This window comes from Schistocerca nitens, chromosome 5, assembly GCF_023898315.1.
Source record: "Schistocerca nitens isolate TAMUIC-IGC-003100 chromosome 5, iqSchNite1.1, whole genome shotgun sequence".
Classification (NCBI taxonomy): Eukaryota; Metazoa; Arthropoda; class Insecta; order Orthoptera; family Acrididae; genus Schistocerca; species Schistocerca nitens.
In genome coordinates, this window is record NC_064618.1 from 771,590,508 (window position 1) to 771,604,610 (window position 14,103).

Here is a 14,103-nt window from a genome sequence, read left to right on the forward strand (position 1 = left end):
ATGTTGTCGCCAGTGGTCGGCGGAAGGTGCACGTGCCCGTCGACCTGGGACCGGACCGCAGCGACGCACGAATGCACGCCAAGACCGTAGGATCCTACGCAGTGCCGTAGGGGACCGCACCGCCACTTCCCAGCAAATTAGGGACACTGTTGCTCCTGGGGTATCGGCGAGGACCATTCGCAACCGTCTCCATAAAGCTGGGCTACGGTCCCGCACACCGTTAGGCCGTCTTCCGCTCACGCCCCAACATCGTGCAGCCCGCCTCCAGTGGTGTCGCGACAGGCGTGAATGGAGGGACGAATGGAGACGTGTCGTCTTCAGCGATGAGAGTCGCTTCTGCCTTGGTGCCAATGATGGTCGTATGCGTGTTTGGCGCCGTGCAGGTGAGCGCCACAATCAGGACTGCATACGACCGAGGCACACAGGGCCAACACCCGGCATCATGATGTGGGGAGCGATCTCCTACACTGGCCGTACACCACTGGTGATCGTCGAGGGGACACTGAATAGTGCACGGTACATCCAAACCGTCATCGAACCCATCGTTCTACCATTCCTAGACCGGCAAGGGAACTTGCTGTTCCAACAGGACAATGCACGTCCGCATGTATCCCGTGCCACCCAACGTGCTCTAGAAGGTGTAAGTCAACTACCCTGGCCAGCAAGATCTCCGGATCTGTCCCCCATTGAGCATGTTTGGGACTGGGTGAAGCGTCGTCTCACGCGGTCTGCACGTCCAGCACGAACGCTGGTCCAACTGAGGCGCCAGGTGGAAATGGCATGGCAAGCCGTTCCACAGGACTACATCCAGCATCTCTACGATCGTCTCCATGGGAGAATAGCAGCCTGCATTGCTGCGAAAGGTGGATATACACTGTACTAGTGCCGACATTGTGCATGCTCTGTTGCCTGTGTCTATGTGCCTGTGGTTCTGTCAGTGTGATCATGTGATGTATCTGACCCCAGGAATGTGTCAATAAAGTTTCCCCTTCCTGGGACAATGAATTCACGGTGTTCTTATTTCAATTTCCAGGAGTGTATATACACTCCTGGAAATGGAAAAAATAACACATTGACACCGGTGTGTCAGACCCACCATACTTGCTCCGGACACTGCGAGAGGGCTGTACAAGCAATGATCACACGCACGGCACAGCGGACACAACAGGAACCGCGGTGTTGGCCGTCGAATGGCGCTAGCTGCGCAGCATTTGTGCACCGCCGCCGTCAGTGTCAGCCGGTTTGCCGTGGCGTACGGAGCTCCATCGCAGTCTTTAACACTGGTAGGATGCCGCGACAGCGTGGACGTGAACCGTATGTGCAGTTGACGGACTTTGAGCGAGGGCGTATAGTGGGCATGCGGGAGGCCGGGTGGACGTACCGCCGAATTGCTCAACACGTGGGGCGTGAGGTCTCCACAGTACATCGATGTTGTCGCTAGTGGTCGGCGGATGGTGCACGTGCCCGTCGACCTGGGACCGGACCGCAGCGACGCACGGATGCACGCCAAGACCGTAGGATCCTACGCAGTGCCGTAGGGGACCGCACCGCCACTTCCCAGCAAATTAGGGACACTGTTGCTCCTGGGTTTATCGGCGAGGACCATTCGCAACCGTCTCCATGAAGCTGGGCTACGGTCCCGCACACCGTTAGGCCGTCTTCCGCTCACGCCCCAACATCGTGCAGCCCGCCTCCAGTGGTGTCGCGACAGGCGTGAATGGAGGGACGAATGGAGACGTGTCGTCTTCAGCGATGAGAGTCGCTTCTGCCTTGGTGCCAATGATGGTCGTATGCGTGTTTGGCGCCGTGCAGGTGAGCGCCACAATCAGGACTGCATACGACCGAGGCACACAGGGCCAACACCCGGCATCATGGTGTGGGGAGCGATCTCCTACACTGGCCGTACACCACTGGTGATCGTCGAGGGGACACTGAATAGTGCACGGTACATCCAAACCGTCATCGAACCCATCGTTCTACCATTCCTAGACCGGCAAGGGAACTTGCTGTTCCAACAGGACAATGCACGTCCGCATGTATCCCGTGCCACCCAACGTGCTGTAGAAGGTGTAAGTCAACTACCGTGGCCAGCAAGATCTCCGGATCTGTCCCCCATTGAGCATGTTTGGGACTGGATGAAGCGTCGTCTCACGCGGTCTGCACGTCCAGCACGAACGCTGTTCCAACTGAGGCGCCAGGTGGAAATGGCATGGCAAGCCGTTCCACAGGACTACATCCAGCATCTCTACGATCGTCTCCATGGGAGAATAGCAGCCTGCATTGCTGCGAAAGGTGGATATACACTGTACTAGTGCCGACATTGTGCATGCTCTGTTGCCTGTGTCTATGTGCCTGTGGTGCTGTCAGTGTGATCATGTGATGTATCTTACCCCAGGAATGTGTCAATAAAGTTTCCCCTTCCTGGGACAGTGAATTCACGGTGTTCTTATTTCAATTTCCAGGAGTGTATTTTTTTTATGTGCGCGTATACAAAGACGCGCGTCCAGTGTTTAAATACTCTAAATAAACACTATGACGCGCTGGGCTCAGATATTTAAAATCATTGCCGCAGCACTTGATAGCAGGAAGCTGCAAAACAGAAGAAACAACAATCTATCTTTTGGTAAGAAATATTCTAGAGACTTCATTATCCCTTGTACTTATGGTCGCAGACATGTTAAGATGTACTACATAGCAGTTCTACAAGTTCTATTTTTATTTTGTGTAAAAACTATGTGAAACGACTAACAAATATTTCGGTAACTCGGGTGTGGGTACAATGTACTTACGCACACCCAAGGACATTTAACTTTTAGGAAGGAACGGACTGACAAAGCAGCGATTATTGGACTGCGCTATGTACATAAGAAATATCAGATGTAAGTCATGCACTTATTGTGTATTTGTCAATGTCTAGAAGTTTAAAGCCGATTTGTTCAAAATATAATAATATTTTACGATGCAGTAATTTTCTTCTTATTATTTTCTTTCACTAACCAAAAATGATGTTCAAATTGTATATGAGCTTTGTTACAGGTTCCCTCATTATCGCGGTGTCTCGATTGTATTTGGGAGACTACTAATGTGTTCAACTTCCGATCTGTTAATCTTTCTCTTAAGAAATTCCATTAGTTTGCCTTCATTTCAATTTTTCCATTCAGATAGGTCCCTTAGGTATTTTCATCGAAGATTCTGATTGAGTGAAGGCAATAAGGGGCAAAAGGTCACTTAAGAAAGCCCCTTCGCGTAATCATTTCGTACGTCTCCTGAACACAATCGAGAACTGACGCACTGGTGATCAATTAATAATCTCTCTCTCTTTTTAACTCATACTAAAAAACGGCCACGCAGGATATCCGCAAGTTTGCTATCTGGTGTTAGGTTGCATTTTGTCAGTAAATATTACCAACCAACAGTTACAGCATCACTATTATTATTTACTACTATTTCTTATACAGAATGCTGCAAGTTCCTAACGCCAGAATGCATGGAACTTTACAATTCGGGAATCGTCAGGGAAGTCACTATTCCGCGATCCACAGTGTTCAGAGCGTGTCGAGAATACCAAATTTGATCTGTTACCTCTCACCACAGACAATACAGGTGTCGGCGGCCTTCACTTAACGACCGAGAGCGGCGGCATTTGCGTAGAACTGTCAGTGTTAATGGACAGGTAACACTGCTTGAAATAACAGCAGAAATCAATGTGGTCCAGTGATGCTAAATTGGAGTTAATGTGCTCTCGCAGCAGACGATCGATGGGAGTGCCTACGCCAACACACGGCATAGCCACCAGCGCCTCTCCTGGGCTCGTCACCTTATTGGTAGGACTCTAGACCACTGGAAAACCACGGCCTGGTCATACGAGTGCAGACTGCAGTAGGAAAGAACTGATGGTAAGGGTCTTGTGGTGCAGACCCAACGAAGGCATGGACCCAAGTTGTCAACAGAAAACTCTACAGGCTGGTGATGACTCCATAATGGTGTGGGATGTGTTTACTCGGAATGGACTGGGTCCTCTGGCCCAACTGAAGTGATCACTCACTGGTAAATGTTATTCCCAAATGACGATGGAACTTTTACGGATGACGATGTTTCGTGTCATCGGGCCACAATTCTATGCGATTGGTTTGATGTACGTTCTGGACAATTCGAGCTAATGGTTAGGCCACTCAGATGAATCCCATCGAACGTTTATGGAACTTAATCGAAGATGTCAGCCCATGCACAAAATGCTGCACCGACAATAATTTCGCAGCTGTGGACAATTATACAGACCACTTGTCTCGCTATTTCTGCTGGGAACTTCCAACGACATGTTGAGTCCGCACTATGTGGAGTTGCTGCTCTATGCCGGGCAAAATCATGTCCGACACGATATTCGGAGGTGTCAACTTTTGTCACCTCGGTGTATACAACTCTCTCCGTGATTCATTATAGCACAAATGTAAACCAGGCAACGGCCTTGCCACAGTGGATACACCGGTACCCGTGAGATCACCGAAGTTAGGCGCTGTCGGGCGTGGTCGGCACTTGGATGGGTGACCATCTAGGCCGCCATGCGCTGTTGCCATTTTTCGGGGTGAACTCAACCTCTTGATGCCAATTGAGGAGCTAGTCGACCGAATAGTAGCGGCGTCGGTCAAGAATACCATCATAACGACTGGAAGAGCGGTGTGTTGACCCCACACCCCTCCTATCCGCATCCTCCATGAGGATGACACGGCGGTCGGATGGTCCCGGTAGGCCACTCGTGGCCTGACGACGGAGTGCTACAAATGTAAACCAACCGAGGGGAGTTTTAGATTGTTGAATATTCAGTTCAGAATCCAAACCGTTCTGAGAGGAGGACGGTTCAAAAAATTGTTCAAATGGCTCTAAGCACTATGGGACTTAACATGTGAGGTCATCAGTCCCCAAGACTTAGAACTGCTTAAACCTAACTAACCTAAGGACATCACACACATCCATACCCAAGGTAGGATTCGAACCTGCGACTGTAGCAACAGTGCGGTTCCGGAATGAAGCGCCTAGAACCGCTAGTCCACAGCGGCCGGCTAGGAGGATGGTGATTGAGGAATTTCTGAATTGAATGCAGTAAAATACGTTCTAGTAACTTACTTACGATACGAAATGAAGAATTGAGATCTATACCTCTGAATACGAAGCATGACTTTCTGAGATTTTGCAGGTGTGATGACTTCTGCGTCGAGGGAAAGTACGACAAGGAAAGACAGTGACTGTAAAAGTGGGTAAACAGGTGATGATTCTGCGGAGGAACGTTTTAGAGGAGAAACTGGCGGAGACCAAGTGCGTTATGATTGAACTAATGAATGATGAGACCACATTTAGTGGCCCCATCCACCACGGCAAATACGAGTATAATACCCCGAATTTGTGTTCTGAGTTAAGTTACGCGTTCGAGAGCTATCGTTTGCTGCTGCTGGCGTCATCATTGATGACGAATATTCGAAAATGTAGCTCCAATGATTTGGCCATAATTTGAGCTTTATCTTCATCTCAGTAAATTAGACGTTCGGCAACGCGGTATGGCAGGTGCTAGGTAAGTCGCGTACCTGCCTCTCATCCACCAGGTCAAATATCCTACCCCGTATTTGTGTTCTCGATTAAGTTACGCGTTCGAGAACTATCGTTTGCTGCCTTTGTCGCGATCATTGATGACGAATATTCGAAAATGTAACTCCGATGATGTGGCCATAATTTGCGCTTTATCTTCATCTCAGTAAATTAGACGTTTACCAGGATGTTTCAGGGCAACGCGGGGTATAGTAGGTGCAAGGTAAGTCGCGTACCTACCTCATAGTGTTCACTGACATACAGAACCACTCTGCAGTCCACGCTTATGTGCGTAGCAGAGCGTTCCCCAAACCACCTTCAGACTGTTTCTCTACCTTTCCACACTCTACTACCGCGTAGAAAATATGAACACTTAAATCTTTCTGTACGAGCTCTGATTAACCTTGTTTTATCATGATGACCATTTCACTCTATATCTGTCTGCGATAGTAATATATCTTTCCATTGAGAGGAGGAAGTTGTTGAGTGAAATTTCGTTAAAAGATCTCATCATAACGAGTGATGACTTTGTTCTAATAATTGCCACCCCATCTCGCTTCACTTATCCGTACCACTCTCTTCCCTGTTTCATGATAACACAAAACGAGTTGCCCTTCTTTGAACTTCTTCAAAAATGGTTCAAATGGCTCTGATCACTATGGGACATAACATCTCAGGTCATCAGTCACCCAGAACGTACAACTACTTAAACCTAACTAAACTAAGGACGTCACACACGTCCATGGCCGAGGCAGGATTCGAACCTGCGTCCGTAGCAGTCACGCGGTTCCAGACTGAAGCGCCTAGAACCGCTCGGCCACCGAGGCCGGCAGAATTTCTTCGATGTCCTCCATCAATCCTATCTGATTATATGAATGCGTGGTATCTGTTTCTTCAGACATGCCCGGAAGAACAGACATCATGCGGAATCCGCAGCTGTAGTTTGTAAACTGAGGTTGGAGCGCGAAGAACAGAGAGGAAAGGGAAGGAACTGCTCCATCCTGACACAGTGCTCATGGTAAATGCGTGGGCTTTGTCGAGACGCTTCCCGGCCAACTCACATTCCCACCTATTGCCTCCTATCTGCAGCCCCCGACTATGTTCTCCATGTTCGCTAATTTTAAATTCTCGCTGGATGACCAACGATATTATGTATCCGCACTGAAGGTTGTGGTTTGATTACCCATCGACGCGAATTAGTTATATGAATGTCTGCTGTCCATTCTTTTGCACATGTCCGGATGGTGCGATGGTTAACGCCACTGCCTATTAACAGCTGATACCATCAGTTGCTTTACTTTCACTTCCTTCCTCTCCCCCCCCCCCACCCCCCGACTCCCCCCACTCCACCGTCACTTTAGGTAATCCTATCTGATGGGGTTGAGTAGTGTAAGTAGCCTGTAGCCTCTTTAGTAGAGGCGCTGCGTTTCGTAAGTGTTCTGTCAATAAATCATAGGCTGTTGTTTACTTTCCCCACAACATTATCTATGTGATAGTTCCAATCTAAGCTATTCGTAATTGTAATCCCGAACTATTTATGTGACCAATTGAAGTCAGTTTGTTGCCATACGCATTTCGCTTCATTTATTTGGGAAGAATCATCAAGGACCTGTAATACATGTTCCCTTTTTTACATACAATAAACGTATTACGTGGTAGATATAATATGCTGCTGTATTACAGTTTCTCGCGTCTTTCTCTCGTTTTTTAGGTTAAAACCAACTTTAGTAGCCCAAAGTTCGTAATGTGAACATATCATTCGGTGTTACGATTAGCGCCGTTAACTCATGTGTGTGGTCCTGGACATGTTCTCGTTATTTACCATATTCCAGCTCGCTTTCACCCACACGCCAGAAATCGGTCAGCTAGAGTATGGAAAATAAGGAATACATCTCCACGACCACACACATGAGTTAACAGCGCCGGAAATCGTAAGTAACACCGAACTATAAGTTTACGTAACGAGCTTTGTGCTACAAAAGTTGATCGGCTGCGGTGGCCGAGCGGTTCTAGGCGCTTCAGTCAGGAACCACGCGACTGCTACGGTCGCAGGTTCGAATCCTCCCTCGAGCATGGATGTGTGTGATGTCCTTAGGTTAGTTAGGTTTAAGTAGATCTAAGTTCTAGGGGCTGATGACCTCAGATGTTAAGTCCCATAGTGCTCATGGCCATTTGAACGAAAGTTGATTTTAAACTAAAAAACAAGAGAAAGACACGACAAAATGGATTATAGCAGCATATTATATCTACCACATTATACGTTTATTGTACGTTAAAAAAGGAAACATGTATTACTGGCCACTGATGATGCTCCCATATAAATGAAGTGAAACGCTTATGGCAACAAACAAACTGCCTTCAGTTGGTTGCTAAGACGGAAACATACTTCCAACAATTTAAAGCAGCTAAAGAAAAGACGGAAAACATAAAAAAATGACGATATTTATATGAATTTACAATCATTAGATTTGTCTGATTAGTCGTGTAACCGAAATTAAGCGGATTCATTTTATTACTTACGTGGGTGACATCATACTTTTGATTGTTATTTTTGCAATTGGTTTAGATCATCTGATGACTTTACAAGGCGGTAAATGACAGCATCATCTCCAAACAATCTAAGAGGGATGCTCAGATTATCACCTAAATCGTTGATGTACAGCAGGAACAGCAGTGGGCATATAGCACTTTCTTGGGGAACGCTGGATATTTCTTCTGTTTCACTCGATTTTCCGTGAATTACTACGAACTGTAACCTCTATTACTTATTCCCCATAAACACTGATGCCGACGATAGCAGCGGCAGCCGTCATGAGAAGCCATTGAGACGACGTGAGGCACTTGCAGTTAACGTGTTACAATAACGACGTCAACGGCGGTCACACAGCAGTAAGACCGGAGTAACTCGTCGCGAACTGGCAGACCGTTACGAGCCGCCCTGCAAACTGTTGTCGGAGGAAGGACGGCCGAAATCCAATTTCATCAAAGCGGCCGGCGACACAGAGTGAAACGCTTCCGCTTCGCATTCAATTTTGATTTGCTAGCGGGCAGCGCAATGCTGGCAATCTCTGCTGCCGTTACGTGACTCTATTAAGCGCCGGTGGCGAGCTAGGGCCGACCGCGCGCGTGCTGCGATCTGGCGGCCGGTGCCCGCAGCTCACGCCCCACTTGCTGCGGAGCGCGTGCACGCCGCCGCCGCCGCCGCTTCCGCCGCATTATTCATCCGAACAAAGCAGGTGTGAATCCGGGCGGAAAATATTTCATTCTGGTGAGTGATGCGCGCTTTAATATGGTGCGAAAAAAATCGTGTTTCAACCGAAAGTGTTGCAAACTCGGTCGCTCGGTTGATATAACTCGCTGTCTGTTTTGCTGCAGCGCTTGTTATTCCCCGCCCAGCATGTAGGGGAGTATTCCATTATTTTGTGGCTTACAGCCCGAATCAGTGCACGTATTCGAAATTCCAGGTTTTGGAGATGGGGGTCATTTTGTATTACGTAGTTTTTTTTATGCATATATTCACTGAGGTCTCATCATGCGGCATGTTTCACATGAATATCTTCTCACGACGGTTTAGACCCAACATCGCGTATCTGTAGGCTGCTGTATAATGAGGGCGAAGAATAAAATTCTTATGTAGTAGAGTTTAGTAGTTGATAGAGTCACTTCGTTAATAGATGGCTGACTTATTTTATTAAGTGTGGGAATCCGGTATTGACTCATTTTGCTATTCTTCACAGAAAAGTTCTGAAGTTCACTTAATCAACCCACATTTTGTTTAATACTTTCCTCTGGAACTTCTTCTGTGAATCATAGTATTAGGAGGACTAGCTCGAAGACGTAAGAACGGCCTTCACAACTGTTGTGTACATAGTTCCGCGTAGTCAGCGCATACACAAGTTTCCCACTAGAGCGCGCACCGCTAAGCACAACAGCGCAGGCGCAGCGCTCGTCCATTTCTGCACTATGAGATGGCGCTGCCTTAGAGATGGACCAAATTCTGCTTCTGCCGATTCGCGTATTAATAGGTAAGGCAGCCAATGAGATTGCTGCTAACGTAGAACCTTTTCTCCTCACAGATCACACTCACGCAGTGATACATGAACACTCGAGGTATTATAACGAGTGTACAGACCTCTGATCAGTCAGTCTGCATCTGTCAGCACCAGTCTGTACCAGTCTGCATTAGTCTGTACCAGTCTATAGTCAAGTTTCAGTCTGCACCTAAGAAGATTATCATATTCCTGTACATAGCCACGAAGATAAATGTATAGACATTTTGTGAAGTATCAGAGATATGTGAGAATAAGATTAACGTACCAAGACCAAAGGAACTTCAGACTGTCAATTGTAAATAGCATCCAGAATCAAGTTACGTAATGTTTATGCTTGTTATTGTTTTAATAAATGTGTGTGAAAATGTATGAAGTTCTGTTTAATGCTGGTCACTGTCAATCTGGTACTCTAAGCGTGCAAGTGGCATTTCTACCGTCTGACCTAACGGCAGAAGATAAACACGCAGCGATAAGACCACGAGACATATTGCTGACACTCGCCTACTTCGTTAGAGCGACAAGTCAAATAGTCTGATGGTGTGTGTACCGAAGGTCTTACAGTACGCGCACCACAACAACAAACGGCTGCTTTGGGAACAGATAAACACGACACTACACCCTAAAAATTGTTGATGTTCTAACGGAAAAGAGCTAATTACAGGGATATTTTTCAACCCATTTCAAAAAAGTGCCACACGTATTTTCAGCTACATGATTTCCCGAATTAAAAACAATTTTAGTAAATATATTATGAATGAATTTTGTCAGCAACTAGTGTTTATGAAAATGTAATATATGTTAATAGAATAAGTAAGAATTATTTATATAAAATTATTGTAGTAAACAGCCTCGCCATGTCAGGAACTTAATCACAGAGATTATCTTTCGTGTAACAATATCATCTTTGGCGCGAATGCGCGCAGTCGTATATGTGAAGGTGGAGAAGTAGTTAGGAAGCATCTGTGGTGTGGAACAAACGTATAATTTGGCGCGCAAATGTCAGAGTGTTTTGCGCCGGAAATGTTATAATATGTGAACAGGCAAATTATAAATGAGCGAGCAACTATATGCGCACAGTGTATGGTTATAAGAGGATTTTGCAAGCAATAAGAATACTGTGTCGTCCAGTTTTACACAAACTGATTGCTAATCAAGACGAGCCTTTTGCCTATAAAGGATGCAATACTAAACACTACATCGCACCGCAAGCAAACGCATCGCAGAGTAAGGTCCAGCCTAGTCGTGAGAACATTAATTGACTCAAGTCGTTAACCATCAGTTGCATCCTATCGTTTCACCATAAATTCCGAAAGAGTTACAAATGAAAGAAAGAGTCCAAGGAAGACAAGTCTAGATGGATTTACAGTTAATATTCACTCAAGTAGTTAGTGTGTTCAAAAGAACTACTAATTATAGTGGTTGAAATAATATTGCACTATTACTGCTGACAGTGTTTAAATTAAAGTTGATTAAAACTAAATTTATATTCCACGATAAAAGTGTGCTGGCTGTCTTGTAGTCAAAGTAGTTTTAGAATATTATGTTGCCTTTTGTAAACGATATAATGTGCATAAATTAACGTAACATTAGTCCTGAAAATAGTAGTTACCATGAATTAAAGTTTATGCCGCATCAAAATTAAAAGCGATAATTTACAGACTAATAAGTAACGAATACGTTTAAGTATATTTACAGACGGATAGCATTATGATGAACTACGTTGCACACTGCCGTTTCCGTAAAGACTGATATTCATTGGTTATTATTGGTGATCGTTATGATAACTAACACCAGTTGATTCCAAATTAACGTATAGTGTGTTCATGTTACACGCGTCTTGTACATGTAAGATAGCGCGTGTGCATTTTGTCCAGTTGTTGCTTGTATTTCCCTAGCGATATTTGCATGATTTCGAAGTCATTTATAATCGTTTCAAAATTCAACTTTTGCTTGTTTTGGAGCTGAAGACCGTTTAATTCTGCAAGCTAAATTCATTTAAACTAAATTTGGTAATTTGTGGTAAGTTCTATGGGACCAAACTGCTGAGGTGATCAGTCCCTAAGCTTACACTTAACTTAAACTAACTTACGCTAAGTACAATGCACACACTCATGCCCAAGGGAGGACTCGAACCTCCGACGGGGGCTGCCGCGCGAACCGTGGCAAGGTGCCTGAGACCGCACGCCTACCCCGCGTGGCTATTTAAACTAAATACTATCGTTCAAAATTACGACAAACTACAGTGAAAGCCGAGTTCTTTACATTTCGGTCGTTGTTGTACATAGTAGCAAACAATCATGCGATAGTGCTCAGATTGTGACTATCTGCATTCTATCGGTGAGTAGTGTCCTTCTGATTGGACGCCTTCTTTCCAGTAACAGCGCAACATTAGGTACGTGTCACAGAAAATATTACGTACACCGTAGAGCATAGGTACGTGATAACACCAGCAACTTACCTAGAAGACAAGATGTTGCTACACTGTTCAAACCAAAAAAAAAGGTTTGAAAGTCCGGGATTATCTGAACACTGGAAAGGATCTAAGGCCGCCGCTTGCCACAGTAATAGTATATAAAACCGCTCCCACATGCTGTCAAGTGTACATAGGGACTACAAGAAGAATGATTAAAGCCCGCCTTAAGGAAAACGAGAGCAATTGTCGTCTGGGCAGCATGGATAAATTAGCAGTATCCTATCACGCAGTGGAATACAAATTTTCAACTTTTGTAGTCCTGTCTTCCTCAGTTGTTTATACTTTTTACCTTATGGACCGTTCGGCTACAACTAAATGAAACACAATTTTCGTGCGATACGCTTTTCGCCTTTATTTTCTACAAGGCATCTTCAGTGCCCTGGAATTTCTTTTCTCTCATACTATGGCTACATCAAGATTTAATAATTACTGTGCTGGGATTTACAGAGAGGTCATAGAAACTCAAAAGCCCACAAACCAGTTTCATAGAAAAGGAGGGGGATTGTAATGAGACTGTTTGTAGTCCGTAGCATTAAATAAAATGAGCAACGCTAACCCTTCTCCCCCATTATTACTCACTACAAGCTCTATAACATACATCTGCACGACCGGGCGACCTTTAGGCTGCGATCACAGTGGCACCGACAACGATCGCCAGACACCGCTCGCTGAGGTCGCCCGATAATATCGGCCGTCATCTCCGTCAAAGCGCGTCCGATCTCCTTCATCAGTTTTTCTCTGTTTCAGGGAAGATGGGTTACATTAGGTTAGCATCTGTTCGATGAAGTAAGTTAAATTTCAATCCCTCTGGGTCGGGTGGATATCACGACGCTTCTGTCTTAGGAACGAGTGTTGCACTGCAGATTTCGCTATTAAAAAGACGCCGAATGCACGTCAATGAGCTATATCTATCTGAAAAAGGATGTTACGAGTACTGTATCGGTGAACTTTTCCATCAGTTATTGGAATAACGAGACAAGTGCAACGAATGTATGAAACGAAGAGAGAAATGATCTATTAAACACTCCAGGTGATTCATGGTGACAGTGGAAAGAGTGGTTACAAACACTCCGCACAACTTCAAATAAAATTACAAAAACACACATATGTTGATTAACTTTCAGTGTCAGTCATTCGGGATACGTGTGAAAGATAAAAATAAATTTTAGAATAAAATACTCTGCAAATCTCAAGCACTTAATAATGGAAACACATACACCACATTGTCAAACTACCTCTCACAACATAATCGCCACCCCACTGGCATAAAAGCACCAGTAGACAGTAATAATTATTTGTTGACATATAATACTCATGAACCGCAATTAAAAAAAACTAATTTAAAAGTAAGGTACTTCACACTTGTCACCTGAAAAAATTATAAAATGTCAAATCAAAACACCTTCAGCCGTTTAAATTTCAGGTTGTAATTTTATATGAGCAACTAGTTTCAGTGCTACAGTGCGCCATCTTCAGGCCCCTTGACCGACGTGTAGGAAGAATCCCACCTGCGGTCCAGTTGAAATAGGCGGCAGCATTCACTGACTAGTATCCGCGGGTTACTTCCTAGCATAGCGATCCCATTGATCATCAATTCATTGAATGTTTGTCTAACAGTAAGCAAGTGAACTAAGGGATCGCTGTGTAAGAGGAAATCTACGGTTACCAGTCCCTGAATATGGTCCCTTTTTTGACTGAACTTGAGGTGGGATTCTTTCTTACACGTTGGTCAGGGGGCCTTAAGATGGCGTAATGTAGTACTGAAACTGGTTGCTCAAATAACATAACAAATGGGAATTTAGACGTTTTGAGTAGACACTTTTTATTGAACAGCAGAGGTCCACAACCATCTGTATAAAGATGAACTTACAGAGACTTGAACAAATTTGATTTGGATGTTATCATTTACGAGTAAAATTTCCAGTAAAGATTTTAACTCCTTGTGATTTCCAACAAAGATGCTCCACAGATTGCGAACTATATCCCAGTTTAGATATTTTT

At 45.0% G+C, this 14,103-nt stretch overlaps 1 protein-coding gene and 1 pseudogene across 1 annotated transcript in view; one reads left to right on the forward strand and one right to left on the reverse strand.

The window, feature by feature from the left end:
- Positions 1–14,103, reverse strand: part of LOC126260711 (hemicentin-1-like) — a 768,668-nt gene that overhangs the window by 443,775 nt on the left and 310,790 nt on the right. The gene's annotated exons all lie outside the window — the stretch shown is intronic.
- On the forward strand, positions 4,456–4,573 carry LOC126261450 (5S ribosomal RNA; annotated as a pseudogene).